This window comes from Tamandua tetradactyla, chromosome 2, assembly GCF_023851605.1.
Source record: "Tamandua tetradactyla isolate mTamTet1 chromosome 2, mTamTet1.pri, whole genome shotgun sequence".
Lineage (NCBI taxonomy): Eukaryota > Metazoa > Chordata > Mammalia > Pilosa > Myrmecophagidae > Tamandua > Tamandua tetradactyla.
Window position 1 is genome coordinate 202,569,864 of NC_135328.1, and position 15,850 is coordinate 202,585,713.

Consider the following 15,850-nt stretch of genomic DNA (forward strand, 5'->3'; position numbering starts at 1 on the left):
TTCCGTGAGGGTGAGGCTAGGACGAGTACTTCCATTTATTTGACGAACTTCGTAGCTCACTTGGCTCTATGCCAACTCACAGACCCACACAACAAGCATCCATCTCATCTCCATCTTAAAGTTAGGGAATGGTGAGATCTTCACCATCACAGGTATTTCTTGTAAGCCAAGTCTAAATCCCAAATCCAGTATCTAGTCTACTGACCTAGATTAACACAATTTGTACTTGTAGCACATAGCACATAGTAGGTGCCTATTGGAAGTCTAAAAGTATATGGGAATGAAACCCCACTTATAGTAGCTGAAATATGTGATAATACTGAAGGTATGAGAAACGTCACCGAAGCCTCAGGTTTCTGCTCTGTCATCCTAGAGGAGCCCCTCATGACCCCCCATGATCTTGCTGTGTCCCTTCACCCTTCTCAGCGTGGGGGACAATCCCCATCTGCCAAATTATCCCTCCCCACAAGACTGTAAATGCTATGAGCAGAGCTGCATCTAATTTGCTGCCGTACTCTCAGCACCAAGGACAGTACCTGGCTTGTGTATGCTTCAACATCAACTGGATAAGAACACTGCTGATGGCAGTTCTAATCTTTGTCGTGGGCAATGGGGCAGTGTATGTCAGATTCCTCCCAAAATAATACCTATGCTTTGTTTCATTAGGAATTTATACTAATTAAATTGTCAGGGATACAAAGCAAAGATTTACCAAGATGCTTATTATGGCAGCTTTTAAGGAAATTAGAAACGATATACTACTACATAACTGTACTGGGTCCCAGCTGTCTTATCTTAAATGAGGATAACTGCCTTCTTCATGGAGTTGTATATATGTAAAGAGCTTATTCTGATATCTGGCATATAGAAATTATTCAAATCATTAATCATCATTTGCATTATTAAATCATCATTTGCATTTAATAATGCATGTGACTAAACAAACTTCTGTACTTCCATGAGACACAATATGACACACCTATTTAACATGCCTAAGTGTCAAGGAAAATGAAGAAAATAAAAAGTGTCATAGAGCAGGCAGCAGATGGCTGAAGAGATCAGTGTTCCTAAGGTCGTGATCTTTAACTCAGGAATTCAAAATCCTTCTATGGAAAGTCTGACCAGCCCAAAGAAAATAAGGATAACGACTTCTGAGTTTCTGGTACTGATCAAAAATCGGCTTGAAGATGTCTGCTTGTGAGGCAAAGGCGCCTACCAAACTGTGAATTATGTAAGAACTTTACTCGAAATTAACAAGTCCCCGACAATGAGGTACAGAAAAATCAAGTACTAACTCTGGAAGAATGGCAAGAAAATAGGGTGAGCTGCAACATTTCATTTCATCAAGAACAAGGACATCAGCTATTAAAAAAGCATTTGGATAATTTTCTTAATGGCAAGAGTGGGCTCAGGATATTTTTTTCCTTTTTGTGGAAAAGCGGTTGAGATGAAATGGGTTGCCGACCAGGCACACAGCATGGTTGGTGTGGAGATGAGTGAACTTGGGATTTGAGAATTTTTTACAGACCAGAATCTTTCTTACTCAGTAGAACCAATTGTTGAAATTTCTGGAGCCAATGTATTTAAGAGCTCTTCAGGGAACATTTCGTTGTACTGTTGCAGCTTTTTCATATTTCCAGAGTAAACATTGGTGAATTTGACAGGATTTGGGATAGAGGAGGTTGAGTCACTGTTAATCCAGGAGATCGAGAATGCTATGTTGATTTAATGCTGTCCCTAACAGGGAAAGCGTTCCAGCACCTTGCGTCTGTTGTGTCATGATCCAACTAAATACGGAGACCCACCATTTATAGTCCAGACACTGAAATTAAAAGGCTCTTTTGCAAAAAAAATGCAGTATTCATTGTCTTGAAAAGCTTGATGCTTTTGAAGAATATTATAAAAGTTGGGGAATTGACTACATATTTGAAAAGTTATATCTATTTGCAGACAAAATCTAGCACATCAACATGTTCTTGAGCAATTGAAAATCATGCACAGCATGCAGATATAAGGAATGACTTAAAAATAATTTACCAAAAAAAATAATTTACCAATCACATCATAGAGCTTTGTTCAAAAATGCATACAACTTTTTAGAGAAAAACACATAATAAAATGTTTAAAGTGACTACCTTTTAAAGGAGAGTGTAATTAGGAGTATAAGCAGACTATACTTGTCTGTTTTTACTTACAGATTATAAAAATTTTTTACCATAAGCATGTATTACTTGTCTAATTAATATATAAAAGAGAAATGCAAGGCATATAACTAAGAAATGTAAAAGAGAAAAATTGACATTGAGTGTAATATTTTAATATGGTGCAAGATAAAAAGAAAGTAATCTAAGAAATTATATAAAATAATTTTTACTATAAATACTTCTTATGCAACCCTTTCCACATTTTGTATCCTTATGTAGTAATTTTATATGTAAGAGAATTAAGAAACAAATTTAAAAGTTTAGTTAAATGAACTACCTTACATAGAGCCAAGTGTTTTTCCTAAACTGTAAGCATATTGCAAATTTTAAAATTAAGTTTTTTCCAGAGTTTGGAAGGTTTTTGTCTCTTCTAGGTTGATTTTGTTTAAATGATTGTCTTATGAAGTATGGTGAATCCAGACCATGATTGATCACTTTTATAAAGTTTAGATTAAAATCTGTTTTTCATTAACACTCACTTTTTATTAAATTCGACATTACCCTTCAACTGCGCTACCTAATACCTAATAGGTTCCCATTGTCTAGCTCATGTTAATAGAAGGGTGTATTTTATTAAAAATACCGTATTTGTCGGTTGGGTTTCTATTCACCAGTAATGAGCAGTCTGACAAGGAAATCAAGAAAACAATTCTGTTTACAATGGCATCTAAAACAATAAAATCCCTGGTAAAATTTACAAAGGAAGTCAAAGATTTGTATACTGAAAACTGCAAAACACTTCTGAAAGAAATGAAAAGATATCTAAATAAATGGAAAGAAATCCCATGTTCATGGTTGGGAGACTAATTGTTAAGATGTCAATACTGTCTAATGCCATCTGCAAATTCAATATGCAATCCCTATCAAAACTCCAACAGCCTTTCTTGCAGAAATGGAAAAGGCTCAAATCCCAAAGGAAGTGCAAGGGGCTCAGAATAACCAACATAACCTTGAAAAAGAAGAACAAAGTTGAAGGACTCACATTTCCCAATTTCAAAACTGACTACAAAACTACAGTAATTAGAACAGTGTAGTACTGGCATAAGTCTAGACATATAGACCAATGGCGTTTACTTGAGAGTCCAGAGATAAATGCACACATCTATGGCCAGTTGATTTTTGACAATGACGCCATTCATTCAAAGAGGGAAAGAATAGTCTCTTAACAAATGGTGCTGTGAGAACTGGAAATCTTCATGCACAAGAATGAATTTGGACCCCTCCCTTCCACTACATATAAAAATTAATTCAAATTAATTCAAGATGTATCAAAACCTAAATATGAACTGATGCTACAAAACTATTGCATGGAAACATAAGGAAATATCTTCATGACCTTATAGTAGGTAATGGGCTCTTAGATTTTATGCCAAAAGCACAAGTAACAAAAGAAAAAAGAGATAAAATGGACTTCATCAAAATCAAAAACTTTTCTGCATCAAAGGACATTATTAAAAGAGTAAAAAGACAACCTGCAGAATAGAAGAAAATATTTGGAAACCATATGTCTGATAAGGGTCTAATATCCAGAATATATGAAGAGATTCTACAACTCAACAACAAAAAGAGAAAAGCCCAATTTAAAAAATGGGCAAGTATTTGAATATGGTCGAAAGCACATGAAAAGATGCTCAACATTATTAGCCATCAGATGAATGCAAATTATAACTACAATGAAATACCACTTTGCATCCACTAGAAGACTATTATTTAAAAAAACAACAATAATAATATGAATTGGTGAGGATGCAGAGAAATAGAAACCTTAAATATATTATTTGTGGGTATATAAAATGGTGCAGCCACTGTGGAAAACAGTTTGGCAGTTCCTCAGAAAGTTAAACTTGGAATTACCATATAACCCAGAAACTCCACTCTTAGCTATATATCCAAAAAAATTGAAAGCATGGACTAGGATAGATAATTGTATACCAACGTTCATTGCAGCATTGTTCATGATACCCCAGAAGTGGAAGTAGTCTAAATGTCTATCAACAGATGGATAAACATGTTTATTTTGAATAAATAAATGTGATTTATATCCAATACAATGGAATATTATTCAGCCATAAAAATGATGAAGTGCTGGTACATGCTACAACACTGGTGAACCTTGAAGATATCATGTTGAGTGAAATAAGCTCTGCACAAAAGGACAATTATTGTATGGTTTCTCTTATATGAAATACACAGAACAAGCAAGTTCATAGAGTAGGAAAGCAGAATAGTGATAAGCAGTGGTGGGGGAGCGGAGAATGGAGAGTTATTGCTTAGTGAGCATGAGTTTCAGTTTGGGATGATGAAAAGTAGTCTGAAAATAGTGGTGAGTTACACAATATTGTCAAGGTACTAAATGCCACAGAATTGTCCACTTAAAATGGTTAAAATGATTTTTATGTTATGTATATTTCATTGCAATTAAAAATTTAAAAAGTATTTAATGAGTGGGTAGCTAGTTCTAAGACAGCTATGGGTCTGACCTGGTTGAAAATTTAACTTCAGGCCCTCCACCCCCAAGAATACTAGAAACTGAAACTTTTTCTTCAAGGATCTAGAAGCTGGGGGGACAATCTCAACTTGATTGCACTAGGAAAGGAAGCAGCCTTGTTACAAGCACACTTTATGTGCACAAAACCACCCAACTAATCACAGGGCAGTGGACAACATATCCAGCTAGTCACTCATTTTTGGGTCATTTTACATCTTGCTGCTTGGTCCCTCAATGCTATTTTCATTGGATGCAATTCGATCCTTCTCACACCTCTTATCCACTCACTAGTCAACATAGGCAAGACCACACTGTAGCAAACAGATAAGAACAGCATGTGGATAGTCACAGCTTTGCTTTGTGTGACCATCATTTGGAGTGTTTATTTCCAGATACACATTGCATTTCAAAACAGATATTATAAGACTCTTCATGTTTCAGTTTGCTAAAGCTGTCAAAATGCAATATGCCAGAAATAGGTTGGCTATTAACAATGGGGAATTATTAAATTACAAGCTACGATTCTAAAGCCATGGAAATGTCCAAATTAAGCCATCAAGAAGAGGATACCTTCACTGAAGAAAGGCTGATGGCATCTGGGGTTCCTCTGTCACATGGGAAAGCATCCGCTGGTCCTTTGCTCCTGGGTTCCATTGCTTTTGGGTTCCCTGTGTCCTTGCTTGCTTCTCTGGTCACATCTCTCTGAGCACTCTGTGTTCTGCAGGTCTTCTCTTAGTATCTGGGTGTTTCTCTCTCTGCATCCTTCACTTAGTTTCATCTCTCTGTTCTCTGTATTTGTCTCTCTGTGTTTTCTGTCTTTATTCTCCAGTAAAAGGATTAAAACCCACCTTGAATTGGGTGGGCCACATCTCCATGGAAACAACCTAATTAAAAGGTCCCACCCACAATAAGTCTACACTCACAAGAATGGATTAAAGGAACATGGATAGCTCTTGATCTTGGGGCTTGCCCTCATGAAACTTATTCCTGTGAAGGAGATGCTAAGTCTACTTATATGTCTAAGAGTCACCCCCAGAGAACCTCTTTTGTTGCTCACATGTGGCCTCTCTCTTTAAGCCAACCCTGCAGATAAACTCACCAGGCCCACCCCTCTACATAGCTCATGACTCCCAGGAAATCTGGGATCATGTAAATCTCCCTGGCAACATGGGACATGATTCACAGGGATGAGCCTGACCAGGATCATGGGATTGAAAAGGCCTTCTTGAACAAAAGGGTGAAAAGAAATGAAAGAAAATAAAGTTACAGTGGCTAAAAAATTTCGAATAGAGAGGTCATTCTGGAGGTTTTTCTATATAATGCATTATATAGATATTCCTTTTTAGTTCCTGATTTGTTAGAATAGCTAGAAGGAAATACCTAAAACGGTTGAACTGTAGTCCAGTAGCCTTGATTCTTGAAGATAACTGTATAATTATATAGCTTTTATGGTCTGACCATGTGATTGTGAAAGCCTTTTGACTCACACTCCTTTTATCCAGTGTATGGGGAAGTGAGTAAGAAAATAAAGACAAAAAAAAGTAGGAGGGGATAAGGGATATGGGATGTGTGCCAATTTGAAGCTGTTATATACCCCAGGTAAGTCATGTCCTTTTTCCTGATCCAATCCTGTGGGGGCAGCCATGTTTCGTTTAGTCCTGATTCAAAATTGTGGGGTGGGACCTCTTGATTGGATTGATTCCATGGAGATGTGACACACCCAATTGTGGGTGTGACCTTTTGATTAGACGGAGAGGTGACTCTGCCCTTTCAAGGTTTACTGATGTTTACTGGAGTCCTTTAAAAGAGGAAACAGTTTGGAGAAAACTCAGAGCCAACAGAGCTGCGGACATTTGAAGATGCTTGGAATGCCCACAGAGAGAGCAGATGTCTAGACATGGACATTTGGAGATGCAGAGCCCAGCAGATGTCATGTACCTTTGCATGAGATGCTAAGCAAGCCAGAACCCAGAGTTGTGTCCTGGGGGAGCTAAGTGAGGGCCCACAGATACTTAGAGAGGAAACCACTGTTATCAGAAGCTGGAAGCAACAGACCAGGAACAAGAACTAGCAGACACCAGCCACATGCCTTCCCACGTGACAGACATCAGCCTTTCTTGAGTCAAAGTATCTTTCTCTGGATGCCTTAGTTTGGACATTTTTATGGCCTTGGAACTGTAAATTTGTAACTTAATAAATTCCTAATTAAAAGTCTTTCCATTTCTGGTAAACTGTATTCTAGCAGCATTTAGCAAACTGAAACAGGATATTTGGGGTGTCCTTTTTGTTTTATATTTCTTTGGAGTAATGAAAATGTTCTAAAATTGATTGTAGCAATGAATGCACAACTATATGATAACAGTGCATTAAAAAATGACCGTGGCTTTTCTGGAGTACATACCAGCTTTAAACCAGCACACTCCACCATCTTCCAATGTATTTATTGGAAGGATTCAGCCCTTTCCAGGGATGGAGGTCAAGATTCCAACATCCTGTCTCCAGTGTTCTGGGATAGGCATTGGCACATATGAACTGTACAGGTGCCTCCTGGGAAGGGTGGAGGCAGCAATACCTCACATGCATAGAGAAGGAGAGAATTAAGATGACAGCATTTGCAGGGAGATGAGTCAGGTATGACAGCAAGGACCAGCTTGAATTCCCATGAAAACCAGCTTAAATGCCATCTTGAGTAGGAGGACTCAGTGTCTCTGATTCCTAAAACAAGTAAAAATCTCTACTTCCATTGAATTATGTGGTTCACCAAGATTCTCTGAGTTATCCTCAGAGAACATTTTAAAGATTGCTTAATTCAAAGACCCTTCTCCTCAATTGATCCCCAAACAAACTTTAAAATTAATACCAATCAAAAGTGGTGGGTTCTCTGCTCAATGCACTCAAATACTAAATCCTGAGACATCAGGGTTTCAAAGAAGGCAGAGTTCATTACTCCATGCAGAGCAGAACTGTCTCCTCAAACTCTAGTAACTCTGATAGTCTTACAGTATCAAAAGATGGGCCGGTTTTAGGATAATCAGCACAGTGACTCTAGATGATGTAATTAGAGATGTGCTAATTATCGAGCATTTGTAGATTGATTACATGCTTGATCACAGAACATATTTAAGAAAATGGTGGTCTTAATATGATGATGGGTGTGATTTCTAGTATTATAATGAGGTATAGGTCACTTACAGGTTAAAGTTTAAATTGTGCATGTCAGGTGGCCATTTTTGGTTAAATTCAGCTTTGTCAAGCAAGAAAGGAATTTGGAAGCGTTGGTTCTGGGCTGACTCCGTTTTCCTCATTGATAAACATTAGGGGCTGTGTTTTCCAACCGCAAGACTCTAAAGTTGAAAAACAGGATTAGGAGTACAGATGGGAGCCAATCATGAGGATTTTACAATCCCAAGATTAAGGCTATAAAGTTATACAGTCATCATCAAAAATCAAGGTAGCTGGGTTACAGTTCAGTAACTTCAGGTATTTCCCTCTGGCTATTCTAATGTATTGGAAAGTTAAAAAGAAATATCTATATAATGATTCAGTAATCATAATCATTTGTTAAATCCTAACCTCTGAGTTACAAAATGGTCCATTAAAAACCCATTTAACACCTCTGCTTCTGATCAAAATGAAATAGCAGGGACCAGATGTACCCTCCTACTTGAAACAACTAAAAAAAAAAAACTGGACGAAATCTATGAAAGAATGGTTTTCAGACATTGTACCCAAGCGATGCAGGACAGTGGTTTCTGGTAAAGGGGAGACAAACAAGGTAAGTCCTAAGACTACTCCCAGCTTACTGCCTGGAGAGTCTCTAAGTTGCTGTACAGGAAAGGGAAGCCCAGGTGTACCCTGGGGACTCTGAGTTACAGAGATGGATCTGAGACTCTAGAGAGCCCAGGCCAGTGAAAGTTACCAGGAAAGAGCTCCAGAGAGAAAAGATCTGCACAGAGAGATCTGCGGAAGTTTCCTTCTTCAGCTGAGTACAGATCATCCCTGTATTTAAGGAAACCATCTGAGGCTGGGGAAAGAACCACCTGAAATGGCAAGGGAAACGATCACAAGCATTCACATGGCTCCAGAAACAGTTTGTGTTCCCACCAGCCAGAGTGGGAAACCTAATTTTCCAAAGGTTTCTTTGAAACCTAAAGGGGATTGAGTACCTCAGAAAGATATTGCTTCAGTAGTCGGGCTCTGATCTTGCTTAATAAAGCTTCAAAGCAAGCCTCAAAGGGATCAGGCTGTTTCCAATAACTTAAGTGTCCAGAACAAAGTTTGATTATTTACAGATGTACAAAAATATCCAGCATCCAAAAAGATAAAATTCACAATGTTTGGAATCCAATAAAAAAAATACCAGGCATGTAGAGAAACAGGAAAATATTACCTGAATTGAGAGGAAAAAATCAATCAATAGGTGTGGACCCAGAAATTATACAGATAGAATTAGTAGGGAATGGAATTGTTATTATAACCATATTCCATGTACTATAAAAGGTAGAGGAAAGATTAAGGATATTAAGTAGAGACATGGAAGATTTTAAAAAGACCCAAATCAAATTTCAAGAGAGGAAAACCACTATACCTAAGATGAAAAATACCCTAGATTTTCCTAATCTACCAGATAATCTACCTGTTAGACATCAGAGAACACTTGATAGATTAAACAGTAGAAGAAAATATTAGTGAACTTGAAGACATACCAATAGAAAGTATCCAAATTGAAACAGAGAAAAGACTTAAAAATAATTACAGAGCATCAGTGAGCTTTGGAACAATTTTAAGCAGCCTAATCTACACGTAATTAGAGTTCCCAAGGAAGAGGGGTATAAAAAATATTTAAAGAAATCATAGAAAGGCGGGCCACAGAGGCTCAGCAGGCAGAGTTCTCACCTGCCATGCTGGAGACCTGGGTTTGGTTCCTGGTGCCTGCCCATGCAAAGAAAAAAAAAGAAAGAAAGAGAAAAAGAAATAATAGACAATTTTTTTCGAAATCTGAAGAGAACCAAAAACCACAGATAGAAAAATCTCAACAGACCTCAAGCACAAGAGTCCATCAACATAACATTAAAATTGCACTGGGAAATAGAAAGCTCTATAGGGTATATGGTCAACTTTCCCAGGAGGAAACCATCTGCAACTTCTGGAACCATCCAGATGAAAAAGGTGACAAGCATTCTCATGGCTCCAGGAACAGTCTGTATTCCCACCATAATCCAGTGGAAAGAGTGCCAGAGAGCTGGATTCTGGTTTCAATTCTGTGTTTAGTACCTTGAAGACTATTAAGGAGGTTGTAGGAGTCTGAGGTTTTCAAACTTTTTTTTTAGCCAGACCCATTCTTCAAATAAGATCACATGCAAAGTTTAATTATAAAGCAGACGAAAGCAAGATTGAGTTAGCTACAGTGGGCATGGGGAGCCCAGAGTCCTATTTGCTTGGTGGCTCCCCCTCCCACAACCCAGCCCCTGGACTTCAGTGCCCTCTGAGGAACCCTAGGGCTTAGAGCAGCACAGTTCAGAAACCAGTGGTGGAATGCTTGCCTTCCATACAGGAGACCCGGGTTCAATTCCCGGATCATGCACTGCCCAACCCCCCACCCCTGAAAAAAAACACAAAAAAACCAGAAAACAGAGCATTAATATCCCCACATACAAAAATTCCTACAAAGTGATAAAAAAGACATATGGCCCAGTAGAAAAATGGATAAAGGACATTAATCAGTAATTCATAGATGAGGAATTGCAGGCTACCATTAGGCATACAAAATAGTTCACATTCTCACTAGTATCAGGGAAACACAAAACTTAAACATTTTTCACACATCAAATAGAAAAACTTTTAAAGATGATAACACTTAGTGTTGGCTAAGCTGTGGGGAAGTAAGCACCTTGTATACTACTGATGGGATTGTCAATTGCTACAACCTTTCAGGAAAATAATCTGATAATATCTATTAAACTAAGAATGTATCTGAGCATTGATGAAACAATCTTGTTAGAGGAGATACAGATGCAGAAAAAAAAGCACAATATGTAAAAACATCTGGGCAAGGATGTTTATTGCATCACTGGTTGTAGTAGCAAAAGTGACCTGAGTACCAGTCAGGCAAACACTTGACTAAATTGTGACTCTTCTAAGCTATAAGGTATTTTGCCATTACAGAAAAGCATAAATTAAATCTGTATAAAATGACTTGAAGGATGGCCCATGAGATAGTGTTACGTGAAAAGAAGTTTCACAGTAAATGGTCTTATCCCCGTCTTTGTATCAGGACAAGAAAAAGCAATATATGGATATACGGTGAAAAGTATGAATAGATGTGCCTCAAAATCAATATTAGTTACTTTGGGAAGGGGAATTGGCGGGAAATGGTAGGGAGACTGACTTTTCCTGTTTTGTGTCTTTCTCGGTGGATAAGCTTGTTTTACTACAATGAACATGTATTATTTTTATAATAAGAGACTGCCTGATCATTATATAAGATTCTACAAAGGTTCCATGCACTAGGATAATTTTTCAGGTAATTTCCTGAAATTCCTGAACCAGGTAAGTCCTGAAATGCAGAGGGCCCAGCTTCTTCAGAACATCAACTATTTCCGTTCCCCATCCCATATTATCGACAGCCCCTGCCAACATGAAAAAGTAAGATTGGGCATAGCCCAAATACCCCTAAGAGTGGGAGAAAGATCAAAGGTGATGGTGGCGTTATACAGAGAAGGTCGGATTAACAAACGAGTATGATTGCGGAATCATTATGTTGATATTTCTTTTAGTCTCCAGTGTCTTAGAGCAGCTAGAAGTAAAACCTAAATTGTGGAATTGTATGTGACCCATACCAAAAACTCTGAAATCTGTTCTACAGCTAATTGTTGCCATTTGCCTTGAAATATATTGCTTTTTAAATATATATACGCTATTTTTCACAAAAAAGAAAAAAATTAGTCAATTGTGATGATAAATTTATGGAGAATAAAATAAAATGAAAAGAACGCTGTGCTGGTCTGAATCTGTGGTGAACCCCAGAAAAGCCATGCCCTTTGATCCTCATTCAATATTGCTGGGTGGGAGCATTTTGGTTATTTCCGTGAAGGTGTGACCCACCCAATTATGGGTGGTAACTTTTGATTAGATGATTTCCATGGAGGTATGTCTCCACCCACTGAAGGTGGAGTTGCTTGCTGGAATCCTTTAAAAGAGGAAACATTTTGGAGAGAGTCCCTTTTGGTAGACCCACGAGAAAGCCAGCGCCACCACCATGTTCGCCATGTGCCCTTCCAGCTGAGAGAGAAACACTGAATGTCGTTGGCCTTCTTGAACCAAGGTATCTTTCCCTGGATGCCTTAAATTGGACATTTCTATTGACTTGTTTTAATTGAGACATTTTCTCAGCCTTAGAACTGTAAACTAGCAACTTACTAAATTCCCCTTTTTAAAAACCATTTTGTTTTTGGTATATTGCATTCCAGCAGGCAGCAAACTAGAACAAACGCCTAATAAAAAGTTAAAAAAGAAAAGAAAGCAGACCCACATCTTTACTACCAAGATCCCTTCAAATCTTGCACAATCCCAGGGCCCTTCTAGGACTGAATTGAATACCCTGTAAGACCACATGGGCTTTCAGGTCTTAGGGGGCGTTGCCCACCGGGACCCAGGCCCAGAGTTCTATGCTGTCCAAGACAAGGTAACCATCACGCTGAAAACATGAATAACCCTGGATAGGAAGGAGCCACACCTCCGGGACGTCAGGGTGCCCTGTGCGGCCCTCACCCCACAGAGCTGCCCGGTGCCAGCGTTATGTGGAAGGCGGTGGAAGTAAATGGATTCAGAGACATAAGTCAGCAGTCTCCTAATCTGTAACAAGGTGGGTTTCTTTATGGAAACCCAATGCCAAGCCCACCAAAGCTAGTTTGTTCAATGTTTATTCCAAATATTACTAACATTTACAAGTGTGCAATATGTGCCTTTAATCCTCCCCACAGCCTATGCAGTAGGCTCTTATCATTTCCATTTTGCAGATAGGGAGACCAAGACTCAGAGAGGGGAATTGACTTGTTCAGGACATACAGTTGATAAGTACAGCCCAGGCTATACTTGGCTGCAAACCCACAGGTTTCTGACTTCAAAGCCCAGATTCTTGGCTACCAAGCTCCACTATGGCTGTGCTGTGAGGCCTAGGGACATGGAGATGACGTAGAGATGGAGCTTCAGCACTTCAGTCTGTGTTAGAGACAGTGCAGATCTGGAGTGGCGAGTCCTGCCTGTGATTGTAGGGAGCCCACTGGACTCAGGGCCACAGGGGCAGGGAGTAGGGCTGAAAGGACCTCCAGGTGGGGCAGCGGCATCTGCAAGCTGCACCTGAGTTTCCACCCACCATTTCAGATCTCTTGGTTTTAGCCACTATGGCACTCTGCCTGCAGCAGTTTGTAGCCCCCAAACTCCCACCCCCTAATGTGGTCCTCAGCCCTAGCCTAAACCCTCTTAGCAAAGTTGACCTATAAAGCAATATGGAACTATGGCTAAGGGCAAGCTCCGGGACCAAAGAGTCAGATGGACCTGAGTTTTAAGTTCCAGCTCTGCCACTCACTAACCCTGTGAGCTGTGTGGCCTTAGGCAAGTGGCTTAACCTCTCTGAGCCTCAGCTTCCTCCTCTGTAAAACGGGGCTACTACTAGGTACCTCATGGGAGTAGTGAAAGGATAAACTGAGATCACATATGAGTATCTGCCTGGGAAATTCTGGGAGTTCAGTAAATGATAGTCCTCCCCCTCTGTTTTAGTTTGCAAGCTGCCGGAATGCAATAGACCAGAACTGGAATGGCTTTTATAAAGGAGAATTTAATAAATTACAAGTTGACAGTTCTCAGGAAGTGAAAGTGTCCAAATTAAGGCACCAACAAGAGGTTACCTTCACTCAAGAAAGACCAATGGGTCTAGAAGACCTCTGTCAGCTAAGAAGTCACGTGGCTGGCATCTGCTGGTCCCTTGCTCCTGGGCGCTGTTGCTTTCAGCCTCTGTCCCTGTGGGGGTTCTTCACTTTGCTTCTCTGGGGCTGGCTTTCATCTCTTGACTTCCCTTGGTTCTCTCCAGGTTCTGCTTGCTTAACATCTCATGGTGATGTCTGCTGGGCTCCAAACATCTCCAAACATCTGTGCCTCTGTTCTCCACAGATGTCAAGTCAGCTCTGCTCTGAAGTTTCTATTGGCTCTCTCTCTGTAGGTTCTGAGGCTCTGTCGTTTCTGTTATTTCTGACTCTGTCCAAAATATTTCTTCTTTTAAAAGATTCCAGTAAAATAATCAAGACCCACCTGGAATGGATGGAGTCAAAATTCCATGTAATCAAAGGATCACACCCACAATTGGGCATGTCACGTCTCCATGCAGGTAATCTAATCAGAAGTTTCCAACCTACAGTATTGAATCAGGATAAAAAATATGGCTTTTCTGGGGTACATAATACTTTCAGACTGGCACACCCTCCAAACCTCTGTTTCCTCTTTTGTTGACAGGAGGGACTTGATACAAATTTATGGCTTCTCCCTTTGTTAATTTAAGAACAGTCATGGGCATCTCTCTAGATTGGTTTAAAAATTCTGGTTCAAAGTATGGACCGTATGTGTGTGAAGATTTGTCAATAAGAATATATATTTTAAATTCTGGTTCATCTCTCCTAGCAGGAGCAGATGTTCCTCTCGTGTTCCATGCTGCAGAGCTGCCGCCTCCGCCCCCCGCCCCTTCCATCACTGGGCAGTTGGAAACCAAGCTGTTAATCTGGAAAGAAGCTCGCCCAGCAGCTCAAGCAGGAAGGGCGGCAGGAAGTGCACTGTGGGTGGTCTCGCAACAGGCGGCCGCACCTGAGCTTGGTGCTGGTTGGCGAGGTCCAGTCCAGTCCCATCTCTTTCAGCAGCAAGACCCGGCCGGCCGCCGACGTGGGAATCATCGGTGAAACGGTTTTGAAACCGGCTTCGATCTCAGAGGAAGAATTGTTGAATTTGATCAATAAGCTAAATAATGATGACAGTGTACCTGGCCTCCTCGTTCAGCTGCCTCTTCCAGAGCGCACTGTTGAGCAAAAGGTCTGCAATGCTGTTTCTCCAAATGAGAGGGTGACAGCTCTCATGTAATTAGGGTGCATGTGTTTGGACCCGCCTTCCATGCTCCCCGCAGCCCCATCCGGTGTGTGGAAAATAATTAAGCGAACTGGAATTCCAACACTAAGGAAGAATGTGGTTGTGGCTGGAAGGTCAGAGAATGTTGGAGAGCCCATTGTAACGTTACTACACCCAGACGGGGCGCCCGAACGTCCTGGAGGTGACGCCGCTGTTACAATATCTCATCACTATACTCCCAAAGAACAATTAAAGAAACATACAATTCTTGCAGATAAGTGACTTCACTTCAGTAGGGTAAGGACTAACCTCTTATCTATTTGAGTCCAGAATTTGCCTGCTGTGCGGGTTTGAATCTATTACGTTCCCCAGAAAAGCCATGTTCTAATCCTTATCCAATCTTGTCAGAGTAGCTGTTTCCTTTAATCCTGATTCAATACTATAGGGTGGAAAATTTTAATTAGATTGTCTCCGCAAAGGTGTGGCACCCTCAATTGTGGGTGTGGCCTTTTGGTTAGATGAGATGTGACTCCACCATTCAGGGTGGGTCTTAATGAGTTTACTAGAGGCCTTTAAAAGAGGAAACTTTTTTAACTTTTTAATTTTGTAACTTATATACACAAAGCAAAGAAATAAAAAAGCAATGGTTTTCAAAGCACTCTTCAATATGTAGTTACAGGACCGATCCCAGAGTTTGTTATGGGCTACCATACAAGCCTCTCAGATTTTTCCCTCTAGCTCTCCAGAAAATAGGCCAATAGAAATGCAATTTATATATTTTTATTCTACTGAAATGGTTTAAAATGGGTCTATGTATTTATTGGAAGCTTAATGGGTGGATGTTTGCACAAATAGTTCTTACCCAGGGGCACGTCAGTATCCTACCTGTTTTAGTTTGCTAAAGCTGCTAGAATGCAACATACCAGAGATGGATCAATTTTTAATAAGGGAATTTATTTAGTTAAAAATTTATAGTTCTTCAGAAGAAAGACAACTAGCTTTCCTCTGAGGGTCTGTGTTTCATGGGAAGGCACGCGATGATGTCTGCTGG

At 39.8% G+C, this 15,850-nt stretch overlaps 2 pseudogenes; both read left to right on the forward strand.

Moving 5' to 3' along the window:
• Window positions 1-327: 327 nt before the first annotated feature.
• Window positions 328-1,961, forward strand: LOC143658547 (thiopurine S-methyltransferase pseudogene; annotated as a pseudogene).
• Window positions 1,962-12,304: 10,343 nt separating this feature from the next.
• On the forward strand, window positions 12,305-15,081 carry LOC143658550 (bifunctional methylenetetrahydrofolate dehydrogenase/cyclohydrolase, mitochondrial pseudogene; annotated as a pseudogene).
• The last annotated feature ends 769 nt before the right edge of the window (window positions 15,082-15,850 follow it).